The sequence below is a fragment of the Myotis davidii genome, unplaced genomic scaffold, assembly GCF_000327345.1.
Source record: "Myotis davidii unplaced genomic scaffold, ASM32734v1 scaffold238, whole genome shotgun sequence".
NCBI classification, from domain to species: Eukaryota; Metazoa; Chordata; class Mammalia; order Chiroptera; family Vespertilionidae; genus Myotis; species Myotis davidii.
In genome coordinates, this window is record NW_006293779.1 from 10,263,753 (window position 1) to 10,274,360 (window position 10,608).

Below are 10,608 nucleotides of genomic sequence, written 5' to 3' on the forward strand. Positions count from 1 at the left end.
CATCTGCTCCCTTGGCTTAAAAGAAGGAGAGCGACCTTCCTGCATTGTCCCACTGGCAATCTGTGGCCCGCTCCATCTGCCCTGGGATGGGTATGGCCGGGGTCACCCAGGGTCTCTCCTTACCAGGGGGGCAGGGGACACGGGCTGGCTGTACTGTGCTGTGCAGGCCCATGTTTATCTCGTGCTGAATTGCTAGAGAAGTGGTTGAAATCAGAGGCAAAATGCCATATTGTCCGCCCACTGCAGTCTGGGCTCACGGGAAGGGAAGATGATTGCCAGAGTGTTAGCTGTTCCCAATCCGCTCCTGGACCTTAAGCTGTCTTGAGCAGAGTTGCCAAGCAGCTTGTTAGAGACTGGCCTTTGGGTGGGTGTGGGTAGGGAGTGGGGAGCGAGCAGTTGGCTCTGCGTCACGCTTACTTGTTCAGAAGCTGCTCTGTTCATTCCCCAGGCTCCGGTGAGCGGGTCTACAGCAGGGTGAGTCTTTGGGTGAAAACTTGACTTTGTATAAAAACTTGCTGTCAGAGATGCTGCAAATTGACTGCAAATGCCAGTAAAGGGTTGTTGCAATGGATTTGGAGCTTTTAATCGTCCATGTGTTACTTTAGTTGGGAATTTCTTGGTAAGATCAAAACCTAGTGCTAAACCCTTGGGGAAGGAATTATGTTGTGAAAGGACAATACCACCTTCCTATGGGGTTCTGAGCGGTGTTCTGGGGTTTCCTAGGGAAGAGTCTGTGATGGGGAGGTGACACTTGAGGCATCTGGCAGTGATTGAGCGCCATGGAAAGAGCAATGTCTCAAGCTCAGTAGATGGGGGTTCAAGTCCCAGTTCTGATTCGATGTGTTGCCTTGTACGAGTTCCCTCACTTCCTCAGGCCTCACATGCCCTGGGTGAAGTGAGGGCAGGGATCCTCCCAGTCGGCCTGATGCTTAGTTTTCACTGTGGAACAGACGGAGGTCTGGAGAGCTGGCATTACTATGCAAGGTCTCAGAGCGAGTAGATGTCAGAGCCATGAGCAAACTCACTCACCATATCCCGTGATGGAAGCACGTGGGTCCTGCTGTGGTATGCATGTGGGAGAGGTCACACCAGAATCCCCGGTGACCATGGCTTTCCCTCTTGTGTGGGTGCTGATGTGAGCCTGGGCATTAGGTGAGTAAGACAGAGGAGTGTGGGAGAGAAAACAGAAGCAGCCTTCTAGTTTTCCCACTGTGTAATGACTCCACAGGGTGATGGTGATGGTCAGGAGAAGGCATGGGGCAGAGAAGAGGGGACTGTTAGGGAGGGTCCTCTTTTGCCCTTGAAGAGCTAGTGACGAGTTGCTTCCTAGGATGTGTCTTCCTCCTCCTTTCTTTCACTTTTGAAACACAAAGAGCTCTCTCTGGAACCCTAGCTGGACAGCGAGTCTTTTCATGATGACCACGCTGATCTAGGATGATATACAACTTGTTGCTTTGAAAAGCACACACCCACAGTCTGACTTGGTGTGTTCTGGGCTGATACCGGGGTCTCCAGCCAAGGGAAGGCTTACGCGATGGTGTGGGCCACTACTTAGACACCCAGTCAGGGCTGTGGGTGATGGGGGCTGGATCCCCAAGCCCTCTCAGTGGTTTCTGTGTTCACTGACATTTAAAAAATTATGTTACTGTGTCCTTTCTTTTCTTATCATTTTTTTTTCAATTATAGTTTACATTCAATATTATGTTGTACTAGTTTCAGGTGTACAGCATAGTAGTTAGACCAGTGGTTCTCAACCTGTGGGTTGCGACCCCTTTGGGGGTTGAACGACCCTTTCACAGGGGTGGCCTAAGACCATCGGAAAACACACATTAGTTACATATTGTTTTTGTGATTAATCACTATGCTTTAATTATGTTCAATTTGTAACAATGAAATTGGGGGTCAGCACAACATGAGGAACTATATTAAAGGGTCACGGCATTAGGAAGGTTGAGAACCACTGAGTTAAACAACCATATACTTTATGAAGTGATCCCCCTGATATTTCCAGTACCTGCCTAGCACCATACACTGACATTTTCAATGGTGGGGGAAAAGGGACAGAGGTTGGTAAATTTATTTAGGACAAAACTGAACACAAAATTCTGACTATTACCTTAAAGGAAGAAAGAACAGAGTGTTCAGAAGTAGAGCTCAAAGCGATATTTGTATACTCCTCGACATTTTTCTATTTTATTTTTAAGTTGTATGTGTATATAGTTCAATAATAATAACAAATACTTATAAACCACGAAGTACCACTCTTCTAAGTGCTTGGGCTTATTAACTGATTCAAGCATTATTATTATTATTATTATTATTCCTACTTGAAAGGGGAAATTGAGGCATGGAGAGAACAAAGTCAAAAATTGTCAGCACTAATATCCAAATCCAGGTCTGGGCTTGTAAGCTCCATACCATACTGCTTCTCCGAAAAGCAAGAAATCAAATAGCATTATAAACTGTCCTTGTTCCACCCTCCCCCAGCCCTGACTTTTATTCTCCAGAAGTAACCTCTTGCTATCCTTGCTATTGTTACCTCTGGCATTTACCTCTATATCTCTAGATATCATGTTTAAGCTGTCGTTAATTTTTTTCAATACCCATTACATGTTATCTGTTGACTTTTTTTTTCTGTGGAAGATGAGGATTTAACTCTCTTTACATGACCCTTCTGCCCCTGCCCTAAATACAGATCCATCCCATCTCCCCATTCCCCCTTTATAGTTAAAGCACCATTTTTAGTGAAATCGATATTCAATGTCTAGCATTATATAATTATGCAAATATTTAAAGATGAGCCACACATATACGATTACCCATTATCTTTCTGTAGACAATCGTTTCTTCTTTTGGTTCTTGTTATTATCTGTAGAACTAATTCTTATCCAGCTTTTCTAGCAGAGAGTAAAGCCCTTCTCAATCTGAACAGGTACTTCCGACAACCCTTCAGGCTTTGTTTTTCTTGGAGTTATTCCTTCTAGAGCCATCTGCCTGTCCTTCTCGGCCAGGGAGGATTGTCTGTGCTGTGGGGCTGCTGCCTTGCTGGTATCCGAGGATTTGTCTTGAGCATCACCCTGGGAATTTACTTCATCTGCTCCGAAGTTGTTTCTCTGGTTTCTTGGACCTCATGGCTCCCTCTTTCTGAATTTAGACCCTTACATTGGGGGGAATCAGATCTTCTAGTAAGGTCCTAAGAAAAAATACAAGGAAGAAAAAGTTTGTAAGGTCTAGTGTCCTTACAATATCTTGATTCTACTCTCATATTTGATTATAGTTTGGGCATAGATTTCTAGATTAGATCTAGTTTTCAGTTAGAGCTTTAAAGGATTTCTCTACTGTCTACTGGCTGCCAATACTACTTTTGGAAAAGTATGAGGCAATTTTTTATTCCTCATTCTTTGTATGGGGACATTCTTTGTATGATTTTTCTCTCTGGAAAGAGAAAAAGGCTTCTCTTTTCCCCAAATTTTATGATGACATGCTTTGATGGGTCTTCTGTTTTAATTCAACATGCTGGTTATGCAATATTCCATTTTGATCTGGAAAGCCATATCCTTTGATTCAAGAATATTTTCTTATAGGTGGGTTTTTTTTTTTTACAGTTTCTTTTGCTAATCATTCCTTCAGGTTAGCTTATCAATTGAATGTTGGTTTTTATGGTTTATTTTTTAATTTTCAAACTTATTTTTACCTTTTGATTCATCTTTTTTATTATATTTTCCAGACTTACTTGAATTTAATCATCTATATAGCCTACCAAATTTTTAAATGCTAATTTAAAGTATTACATTTTGAGTTTCTAAAGTTTTTCTTGTTTACTGTTATTTCAATAGCATTTATTATTTTCTGCATAGATTTAATATCTTTTCTTATATCTAAGAATACTCATTCTTTTAAAAATGTTTTCTTTATTCCTCAATTGCTTCTATTTTCTCTAAACAAGTTCTCCCCTAACCCTTCTCTCTCTTGTTTGGACACATATTAGAAACTTAGTGCAAATGACTTTTTTTTTTTAAGTGCAAATGTCTTAGTGCAAGTGAATGGCATAGAGGTTCATTTTCAAGTTGAGATCTTAAGCTGATTTGAACCTGTACATGCCCGGTGGCTGTGATTGGGGTGAGGAGAGGAATGTTCATTAATCTGTGGGCTCTGCTTTAGGACTATTGGGCAAGGAACTGGCCATTGCATTGGGCTCCTAGGGTAAGTGGGTTTCTTTTCCCTTGAGGTTGCTCAGTTTCCCCTGAGAGGCATTCTCCACCCCCTGCCTGGGGAGTACAAATCTGGCTCTTGGTGTTCCGGCTGCTGAGCAGGTGAAATTTAGGCTTTCACCATTTCACCAGATGTTGACTTATACGCCCCTCTGTCTGTTTTGGTGCCTCACCCCTGCCTTTAATTGGGACACCTGGGGTCCTCAAGTCCAAAGACTCTACAGAGGGTAAACCTGTTGTTGTTGTTTTTGCCTGGAGGGCAATTTTTGGTTGCAAGGGTTAGGGAAGGATTCTGAGATTTAATTTTTACATAAGCCCCACATAGTTTTCAGGTTCCACCTACATCCCTCCCTTTGGAGACGTTGCTACCCTCCAATCTATTGCCTTTCCAGAGTTGTATTGGTTGAATCTTTTTGGCTCCACAGTCCTTTTACTGGCAGTCATACTGTAGTTGCCACTTGTATATCTGCTTTCTATTTTCTAAAGGGTGTTGACCATCTCTCGTCTGCTGTAATCACTTCTTTTACTTTCTTTTGTCAGTTGGCATTCATATCTTTTATAACCCTTTATTTTAATGATTTTGGAGGAAGGAGTGAAGATAAGTACCCACATGACTTTCAGCAGACCTCTTCATGCATTGCTGTTGGTATTCTACATCTAAAATGCCTGGAATTATCAGCTTCATGTCCCATGCAGAATTATTTCTGTGGTTCACCAACTTGTATCATGCCTGTGTTCATTAGAAAGCAAACCCTGATGGCCAGAGCTTTAGGGGATCTAAAGGATGTGTAGGCCCCAGGACCTGCCCTCAAGGGAGGAAAATCAGACCACCCCTGTGGGGCAGAAGATGCACCATGTTTGCAGGAAAGGAGCCATTTATGGGGTGGGAGGTGATGAGGGGACACAGAGCAGGTAAATTTTGAGTTGTACCTCTAGGAGGGAGGCCCCAGCCCTGATGTGCTAATGAGGCTCCTGGGGGATGCTAGGTGATTGACGTGGGCAGGGGTCAGGCAGAGTGAGAGGTTAGCCCAGGCCGCCCTCCCCTAATTCACAGTTTTCCGTGGACCTTGATCACCAACATCTCTGAAGACTCATCGTTGCACCTGGAAAAGTTTCTGGCTTCACGATGACTTTGAAGTGAACTTTAACTTCTAAAGAAATCTGCGATGACATGAAAGGCAGGTAAGATATATCCTTGAGCGATCAGCCCCCACATGTGGAAGTGGTTTGTTATCCTCTGGAATGTACCTGTGAAAAACGAAGCTTTGAAAATGTTAGTAGCAGATGCTTCTGTTCATCCCCATGCAATTTATTGATTATGTGGGGCAATCACTTCCTCTCCCATTCCCAGTCGGTCGTCTTCTGGGGTGTGTCCCTCCATTGGGCCTGTGGTGCTAACCATGGATTGGCCGTTTTGTACCGTGATGCCTTCTGGAGGCCCGCCCCTGGCTCTCAAGAGTTTCTTCCTGTCCCGTCTTTAGAGTGTAATGGCGAAGGGAAGAGCTGTTTCTCTAAGATGCTTAGTCCCTGGGATCACGCAGAGGGCTTGTGAAAACACACATAGCTGGGCCCACACTCAGAGCTCTGGACTCAGAGGGTTGGGATAACACCTAGATAATTACCGTTCCTAAATTCCCGGATGATGTTAACGCTGCTGGTCCACGGACCACACTTTGAAAACCACTGTTCAAGGTAGAAATGTGAAAGTTAATGACAAAGGGGGTAGAAAAGAATGAATTATTAGGTGTTTTTATGTGGTATGGGTTAAGGTAATAAGTGCTGATTAAGGCTAAGAAGAGAGAAGAAGGGCTATGATTCTTAGTGTTTAAAGAATTACTCCCTCGTGGCTAACCTCTGCTCCCCTCTACCATCAAAAACTGAGGAGTAAATGAGTGCGTGCTTTCCAACCACAGGCTGCTCTCAGTTATGAGTATGTGGATGAAGTTACCCTGGGAGATGAGAATTTAGAGGCTATGTGTCTACCACGGGATTTTTTAAAAATCAGAAATGTGAAGCTTTATCACAGTGTAGACCAGACTTTTGTTAATAAGAAAGTCAGTTTTGCCGTTCACAGTCCTTAGCAAACACACAAAGCTCAGAGTCTTGGCCTGAACCCCGCTTCGCTGCATCCAAAAGGTATAATATAGTGAGAAGGAAAAACAGAATAAAAAAGAAAAAAAGGAGATGAAGTTGTTTCTATGGTTGACAACTTACATTTTTATCTACTGTTCTCTAATGCTCTCCCAGCATATCAAACGGGTGCTTGAAAAATCCAACACAAAAGATTAACCAGCCCTGTGCTTTCTCAATACCCCAAATAGAACCTATCACCTGCTGTGGACTCAGCAAGTCCTGTGTTAGTTAGGCCTTGATGGAGAAGATGAAAAATAAGCCTAAGAGATGACCCCACCCTTCCAGAAGCTGCAGTCCAGTCTGAGAATTCGGGAAAGACAGAGCTGACAAACCAAGTACAAAACAGCATTGAGTGTAGACATAGAGAGTAAGGTGTGGGGAACCAGATTCCTGTACAGAGTCCACGGTTATGCTAATGCCAACAAGAAAATGAGACAAATCTTTAGAGTTTTTGTAACAGAAGAACAGAATTTTAGCCTTTGCAAAGGTTGGACTGGGGCTTTTCTGGGTCTTCAAATTCCCTTTCCAGCTTTTTTTTCTTCCCAAGCTAGTCCCCGTAAGTACCCAGCCCACCCTTCCACCCAGTGGCACATAGAGTGTTCCCCCGTGGTATGTAAGACGGGGTGCGAGCTTTTCTACCCAAAGCCCTACATGTTGGGAGAATGATCTACACCTTGTCTGATCCCAGGCAACCCCTGAAAAAAAAAGTATGGAAGTATGGTGGTGGTGGTGGTGGTGGGGTGGGGGATGGTGGTGGGGGTCGGGGTGGGAGGAGGAGACAGAGCCTATAGGGACCATAGGAGACACAGCATTTAGCTTAGAAGACTTAGGAATATCAACTGAACCCCTCAACTGTGCAGGAGTGATTCTCTGGGCTTTAGTGCATCCCTGGAGTCAGGGCCAGTTTAGAGGACCCCAGCAGCTACTTCTCCCTTGCGACCCTACATAGGAGATTCCCCAGTTCTGTTTGTTTTATACCCAGCAAAGGTACAGGTAAATGATATTTTTTTAGATCCTAGGGGTGTTATTTTGAGAACCCACTAGGGAAGATGTTTAGATATTTTTTCCATTGGCACCTTATGATCCAAATATTTGCCTGTTAAATGCAAAAATAGATCCCTAAAATATAATTTCTTTAAAAGACTCTAACTTAAATACATCTGTGGAAACTAAGCACCATTGATTTTAAAGTTAGGTTAAAAATGTTTGCAGTGTATGCCCAAACTTTTCCAGATGTTAAAACAAGTAAACACTATTAGATCAAATTTAATTTGGTTTGGTATTTTAATCAACGTTTACCTTGATTTTCTTTTTTGGCTTATCATAAAGTTTACTCATGTGTTGAAGGCGATCTTAAAAGTGTTAATTTTAGCTTTTCTTTATAACACAAACACACACACCAAGGCATTTTCTTATTATAAACTGAGATAAGCCTGCCGCGTGGCTCTGCTTCATTAAGCCAGGAAGTGTATGCACCCTAACAAAAAGAGTATGTATTTCCATTTCGTGTTGGCATCAATGGTGGTACTGTGAATAATGTCGTTAGCACTGGTAGCTGGAATTCTCTGTGGGAGACTGATGAAAGACAGATGACAATAAAAAGGGCATCAGAAACCAAAAATAAACTGTGAGATGTGGCGTTAGAAGTGAGGGCACTCTTTACTAAGGCAAGATGGTTTCTGGGGATGAGGCCTTCCAAGCTCAGAGGGGACAGGTTGTGGCTTCCGGTGTAAACTGGCTGGCGGGGGAGGGGGAAGGAAGGCCTTCCCCACCTCCAGGATTTGCAGGGAGAGGAGGTGCTTTATGAATGTGTGGTGCTTGCATTATTTTTCTAAATGTAGTTTTCTGGATTGCTTGGAATGTCATGAAATGGGCTGATTCAGCTCCCGTGTAGAGGACTGAATGGCAGGTTATAGTTTAGCCAAGTTAAATTGAAGGAATGGATGAAGGTGAGCGTTGACATTTGACTCTTTCTACAGCAAGCCTTGTTTGCATGTTACTAAAGGCAGATGAATGCATGTGTCTATGAGTGTGTTTTAATTATTCATATCTATGTGAGGTTAAAAAATATTAAAAGGTGATGTTAATGGCTTCCATCTGCCTTTTCATGCTAGAGATAATTTTGTCTTTGCCAGTTCTGTTCTGGGATTGTGGCACAGATATGGATAATGGTTGAGAAAGAGGAACAAAGCAAGCAAACTAATTTAACTACTTTACTTTGGAAAGGACAAAGAAGAACTTGCAAAAATGAGGAGACTAGATTGTGAAGGTATAAGGAAATGGGCAGGAATGGCAAGGCCAAACTCAGGACAAACTTTGGGTAAATTGTGGGGGGTACATTTTGAAAGAGAGGGAAAAAGACTAGAAGAGTTGTCATGCTATGATGAGAAGGACTTTGGGGGTATAAACAGCAAAGAGAATCTACACTAATAAAAGAGAAAGATGCAAATTGACTGTACCTTCACGATGCCCACCAGCCAGTCAGGAGTGAATATGCAAATTAACCCAACAAAGATGGTGGGTTAATTTGCATACACAGCAGCCAAGTGTCCAGGGGCCTCTGGGCAGTGTGGGAAGGCAGAAAGGCCGCTCTGGCCAAGTGAAGGTGGTGCCAGCAGCCAGGGGAAGGAAGGCCCATTCTTGCATGAATCTTCATGCATCAGACCTCTAGTGATAAATAATTCTGTATTATATAAGGAATAGGTTTATAAAAGACTCAGTCAATGTACCCAGTGACCCCCCCAATAACCAGGCGCTATTCTTCCTTGTTTTCCTATGAAACCTTTTTCTTTTGGCCAAGTGAAGGTGGTGCCGGCAGCCAGGAGAAGGAAGGCCCATTCTTGCATGAATCTTCATGCATCAGACCTCTAGTGATAAATAATTCTGTATTATATAAGGAATAGGTTTATAAAAGACTCACTCAATGTACCCAGTGACCCCCCCAATAACCAGGCGCTATTCTTCCTTGTTTTCCTATGAAACCTTTTTCTTTCCATGTTTTCCATATGGCATAGTTGACCAATCTTCATTGTTGAAATATTCTTTTGAATTTTCAGAGACTCTACTAGATTGCAGGTTCATGAAAATCTGGAACAACTTCCCATCCCTTTCAGTTAGGATTGCATTTGGGTGCATGTAACCTTCACTGGGCTTACTTTTTCCACATGAAAAGAAGTCTAAAGTTTCGCAATTTGGGGGCAGTGCAGCTACTCAAGGAAATATTCCTGTCTTCCTCATCCTTATGGCATTTTTTAGAGATGGCCATTTCATCTTCAGACATCAAAAGTATATTCTAGGTAGAAGAAACTTAAATAGGGAAGGAATAAAGGAATGTACCACTGAGTCCATCTCTAATCAGGGGGGGAAAAACACTTTTCATATCTAATAGACTTCTCCTTAAATTTTGACCACAGTTATATCACCTGATCAGTCTCTAGCTGCAAGTGATCCTGAGAGAAAAGCATTTTATCCATACACATTGCTCCCCACTTTCCCCAAACAAAATTGGGTTTCTGTAAATAAGAAGGAAATACAGATGAAATACTCTGTAGGCTACTAGTCATATCTGCCATATATCCAGCTTGTTACATAAGGCTAGGTGTACAGAAAAAGGCTGGTAGAAATTTGTTGACTAAGGTCTCCCCACACCCACCTATATTTACATATTTCTAGTCTGTGGTCCTCATTTTTAGACTTTTCATTTTTAGACTCACCATATAACTGACTTTTCATGTCTTTCAGAGTATACTAGATGGCAATGCTAATGTTATGGATCCTGTGTTAATTAGATCAAGCTGGAGAGGGCTGCTTTCCCCACCGAGCTGAGGTCTTTGTGCCAATCCAAGAAAGAGATGGTATTTCATCAGAGCAATCCACATGCATGGCTCATAACCCAAAGCACTGACTCTGTAGGGAGGAGCCTGGGATATCGTAGGTGAGATCACTGTCATGGCAGCTGAGTGAGAAGGTGTCAGGGTTGAACCTTCCGGGTTTCTCCAACCTCACCATGTACCTGACAACCTCCTAACATAGGTGTTTCACACACTTTCTTCTGCATGTTTTTTTTTTTTTTAGGTACAATGGGCCTTTGCAAACCTAATTATGCTTTTTTATTCAGAGTGAAATGCTGGGGTCCAACCCCAGCAGGTCCAAGGGTCCCCAAAGGTGTGGACAGAGTCGGCGAAGAAGGAATGACATGGAGACAGCGTTCAGTTGATCAGCAGCCTTGCCAGGATCTCTAGCCACAATCTCCAGCCAAGTTCTG

At 42.8% G+C, this 10,608-nt stretch overlaps 1 protein-coding gene across 2 annotated transcripts in view; it reads left to right on the forward strand.

The window, feature by feature from the left end:
* Positions 1-430: 430 nt before the first annotated feature.
* The window catches only part of OSR1 (odd-skipped related transciption factor 1), a 79,736-nt gene continuing 69,558 nt past the window's right edge, over positions 431-10,608 (forward strand). The window contains exons 1-2 of one of the 2 annotated variants that reach the window (XM_006767554.2): positions 431-474; positions 5,266-5,393. The gene's annotated coding sequence lies outside the window, so the exon portion shown is untranslated. Of the gene's footprint in view, positions 475-5,244; positions 5,394-10,608 lie in introns of those variants that run through there. The other variant, XM_015566408.1, reaches the window with a different exon arrangement.